This window comes from Hylobates moloch, unplaced genomic scaffold (assembly GCF_009828535.3).
Source record: "Hylobates moloch isolate HMO894 unplaced genomic scaffold, HMol_V3 SCAFFOLD_4997, whole genome shotgun sequence".
NCBI lineage: Eukaryota > Metazoa > Chordata > Mammalia > Primates > Hylobatidae > Hylobates > Hylobates moloch.
The window spans coordinates 312-5,028 of record NW_026657272.1 but is presented as its reverse complement, the minus strand read 5'-3'; the positions used below and the strand labels follow the sequence as shown (position 1 = coordinate 5,028).

Here is a 4,717-nt window from a genome sequence, read left to right as displayed (position 1 = left end):
TGACTATTTTCCAATATTTACTGTTTTGTGATAAGCTTAACATCCTCTCTACCTGCCTTTGCCCTCACAGGTAATTAGCATACACCTAAATAAAGTTTCCGCTAGCTAGCTCCACTATTCCAAGCAGATACTGTCTAGGGTCTAGTCTCTAGACGCATAAAGTACCAAGCTTACAAGTACAACTGCACGAAAATTTGGATCCAAGCTAGAAAGGCTTAAATGATCAATTGATGGATTTGTGTTTCCTCTGGAAGAGAGTACAAAGCAGAGCGCTAGTACACATATATAGGGGAGAAGAGGGCAGGGTTTTTATGGATGGCACACGGCTGGGTGTCTTCAAAGAGATGCACCAGGGAAGCCTCACTGGGCTCCTGTAGGGCGCCAATGGCCGCGCTCTGGAAGCGCACGTCCAGGATGATGTCCTGCGCGATGTTGCGCATCAGGCGCTGGAAGGGCAGCTTGAGGAGGAGCAGCTGCGTGGACTTCTGGTACTTTCTGATTTTGCGCAGTGCCAGGCCTGTAGCAGTGAGGCTTCTTGATCCCTCCCGTAGGCGGCGCCCTTTTGCCGGCGGCTGCAGTGGACAGGGTCTTCGTGGCGCCTGCCAGGCTGTGGCTTTCCCTGGCCAAAATGGTGAAACCTCCTCTCTACTTTAAAGAATACAAATTTCTCCTGGCGTGGTGGCGCGCACGATTAGTCCCAGCTACTCTGGAGGCTGAGTCAGGAGAGTTGCTTGGGCCCAGGAGGCAGAGGCTGCAGTGAGCTGAGATCAGGCCACTGCAACCCAGCCTGGGGGACAGGGCGAGACTCTGCCTCAAAAATAAATGAATAAAATGCAATATAATACAATAGAATCAAATACATTACAATTGAAATAATATTTTCATATTCCCCTCACCCAGCCCAGTCTATTTTCAGAGTATCTGATAAACCACTTGTTTCCCTATGAGTCAGAGATTTTTTTCTCTGACGTTTAAGTTTTCTAATGTGCAACTTCATAAAATGTCTCATTTTTACTGTCAATGTTTTCTTTATTGTTGTGAAATGTGAACTTTGCGATTCTGTGAGGAAGACAGAATTCTGAAATGCCCCCTGCATTTCCCGCCCTCCCCAGAGCCTAGCCCTGCCTCTGCCCCTCCCTTGGGTGTGGGCGGAACCTTGAATTGAGGAGCCCGCCCAAACCCCTGGTTAGATTAGGAATACCGGGAAACAATGGCTGTTAAGGGCTGGGTCTAATTCAATCATCTGAGTTGTTTATAAGGGACAGAACCTCCCTGAGATTCCATTCCCCTGTGGGTGATTCCTTAGCCCTGGAGGTGCAGACCCAGGGAGCTGCACGGCCCAGACCTGGGCAACACCTGTAAGACATCAGAGCATCCTCCCGGCAGCTGGCAGAACAAACAAGTGGGCCTGGGTTTCACAACCCTGAGGCATTGAATTCTGCCACGAACTCGAATCAGATCGAAGCCAGACCCTTCTCGGGTGAAGGCAACGACCACACAGACAGACCCATCCTGGAGGTCCCTCGTGTGACTCTGAGCAGGAGGCAGTCACTTGGCCTAGTAGAACTTCTGACCTGCGAGCTGGGGTTTGTTTTCAATATCCAAAATTTGTGAGAATTTATCCTGCATTGATCTAAAACTAATATACTCTCCATCCACAAGTTTCTCCACGTTGTGGAAGTGAGAAAAACCAGTGTGTGTGTTTGTGTGTAGGAAGGGGAGGCAGGGAGCTGTGTCCAGTTGTGGCTAAACTCTGGCTCACCAGAAACATAGAAGCCAAAATCTTTGAAAGTTTCTGGGCTGTGGGTTGGCGGGCCAGTGGGATGGCAGATGAGGAAGAAGACCCCACCTTTGAGGAAGGAAATGAAGAAATTGGAGGAGGTGCAGAAGGTGGACAGGGTAAAAGAGACTTTTTTCTAAAGAATTGCGATGTATGATGTATGGCTTTGGGGATGACCAGAATCCTTATACTGAGTCCGTGGATATTCTTGAAGATCTTGTCATAAAGTTTATCACTGAAATGACTCACAAGGCAATGTCAGTTGGAAGACAAGGTCGAGTACAGGTTGAAGATATCGTCTTCTTGATTCGAAAGGACCCAAGGAAGTTTACCAGGGTTAAAGACTTGCTTACTATGAATGAAGAATTGAAACGAGCTAGAAAAGCATTTGATGAAGCAAATTATGGATCTTGACACTTTCTGTAGTTTCTGAAAATTACCATCTGTGGAAACCATATATAATAATTGAATATTTTCTAAAGTAAGGTTCTGATACCTAGCCATGTAAATGAAAGATGGAGAAACACAAAGTTTGCAGCCTTTATTTTTATGCCTTTGATTTTAGAGTGATATTGGTGCATGTAATTGCCTGCCTTTGTATTACCATACTTGAATAACTTACTGGGTTTTAATGACCACAAATAAGTCAAAGTACCTTGCAAACCGTGTCGTTCCTTCTGACTTTTGTCTATCTAAAGGATAAAGTAGTATTTGTGTGTTAGATATGTTTATGCCCTTGTAAACTTGTAAGCTATACTGTAGCTTTTTTTTCTTTCTTTTTTTTTTTTTTTTTTTGGCTGGGATGCAGTGGTGTGATCTGGGCTCACTGCGGGCTCCGACTCCCGGGTTTGGGTGATTCTCCTTCCTCGGCCTCTTGAGTGGCTGGGAAGTGCAGGCGCCTGCCACCATGCCTGGCTAACTTTTTCTATTTTTGGTGGTGACGGGCTTTCTCCATGTTGGCCAGGATTGTTTCGATCTCTCAACCTCGTGATCCACCTGCCTCGGCCTCCCAGGGTGCTGGGACTGCAGGCATGAGCCACCGCGCCTGGTCTACTCTAGCTATTTAATATGTGAAATCTAAATGGCATTTTTGGCTTCACAGCCCAGACTTGTACTTCATGAATTCAGAAGTTTTTAGACAACAACTAGTTTATTGTCTAGTTCATTATTAAAGAGAATGAACTAGGCCGGGCGTGGTGGCTCATGCCTGTAATCCCAGCACTTTGGGAGGCCGAGGCGGGCAGATCACGAAGTCAGGAGATCGAGACCATCCTGGCTAACACGGTGAAACCCCGTCTCTACTAAAAATACAAAAAATTAGCCGGGTGCAGTGGCGGGTGCCTGTAGTCCCAGCTACTTGGGAGGCTGAGGCCGGAGAACGTCGTAAACCCTGGAGGCGGAGCTTGCAGGGAGCCCAGATCGCAGCACTGCACTCCAGCCTGGGCGGCAGAGTGAGGCTCCGTCTCAAAACAAACAAACAAAAAAAAAGAAAGAAAGTTTCACATTGCTTTCACAATACATAATGCTGTGTGGGAAGGCTTATTGATTTAAAATCTTTTTGGATTTATAACATCCTGTTAAAGTTTTAGGAGAACCCGTTTTCCCAGATCAGATTCAAGCTTCTAAAAATAAATGCTTTCAGTAGCAGGAATGGCATTGCTTAAAAAGCTGATGGCAGTGTAAGCGTTTGGGTTAGTGTTTTATTAACATATTTGTAAGTACTTGTTCGTTGTGGAAATGTGTCCTTGACTAAAACCATAGGTGGCTGTGGAAACCATGTGTGTAGTTCGGGATACCCAGGTTTTGTGTGTATTTACTCTATGTATAAAATTATTATTGCCCTTAGTTTAATAAGGATTACAGTTGGATTTAAGCAGATCACTGAATGTTATTTTTTATGAAACTTAACTTTTTGAGTGCCACTTAATAAACATGATCTATAAATCAAAAAAAAAAAAAGAAAGGTTCTCAAAATCTCACTTCAGATCCATAATCAAACCACCCCAGCTGGAACTTCTGCTGCTACAGCTGCTGTCACGGGGCAGACCTGAATCTCACCCATGGAGACAGGCAGGCAAACAGGTATGTCTGCTGAGATGTTCGCCATGCCCCAAGGTCTGAAGGGCAGCAACAAGGATGGAATCCCTGACGACCCAGATGGGCACTTGGAAGAACCCAGGGGTCAGGAAGGTGAGCTCAGCAGTCAGGATGTCACGGACCTCACAGAAGGTGACAATGAAGCCTCAGCCTCAGCTCCTGCTGCAGCCAAAAGACGGAAAAGAGATACCAAAGGAAAGAAGGACAGGAAGCCCACCGTGGATGCGGAGGAGGCTCAGAGGACGGCAACCCTGCTGTCTGCCATGTCTGAGGAGCAGCTGGCCCGCTACGAAGGGTGTCGCCGGTCAGCTTTCCCAAAAGCACGCATTGCAGGTCTGATGCAGTCTTGTCACTGGCAGATCGGTGCCTGAGAACGTGGCCATTGCCATGGCTGGAATAGCCAAGCTCTTCATCAGAGAGGTGGTGGAAGAGGCCCGGTACGTGTGTGAGATGTGGGGAGAAATGCCCCCACTGCAGCCCAAGCATTTAAGGGAGGCTGTTCACAGGTTAAAGCCCAAGGGCTTCTTCCCCAACAGCAACTACCAAAAAATCATGTTCAAGGCCCAAGGCCAGAGGGAAGGGTCTGTTTGTGCAGGCGTAAGTACTGTATTCGTCTTTCAGTGACAGGACTGCATTTGCTGGAGCTTCTGCATCTCAGTCTAACCTGGATTTACCCACGATCTTAGTGTCTTAAAACGTCAAGCTGCACTTACCTGGATGAAGACAGCAGATTGTTTCACAGTAGCCTTGGCTAAATGTTTGGGCCTCCGAGGTCATGTTGAGGCATTTTTGTATGTCTTTCTAGTTGGAAGAATAAAGGTGCCTGGGCCTTGAGCATCC

General features: G+C 46.8%; 3 pseudogenes; 2 read left to right on the top strand and 1 right to left on the bottom strand.

Annotated features, from left to right (window-relative positions):
* Positions 1–272: 272 nt before the first annotated feature.
* LOC116465409 (histone H3.Y-like) lies at positions 273–1,629 on the bottom strand (annotated as a pseudogene).
* A 176-nt stretch (positions 1,630–1,805) lies between these two features.
* LOC116465410 (transcription initiation factor TFIID subunit 13-like) lies at positions 1,806–2,504 on the top strand (annotated as a pseudogene).
* Positions 2,505–3,740: 1,236 nt separating this feature from the next.
* On the top strand, positions 3,741–4,474 carry LOC131382771 (TATA-box binding protein associated factor 11 like protein 2-like; annotated as a pseudogene).
* The last annotated feature ends 243 nt before the right edge of the window (positions 4,475–4,717 follow it).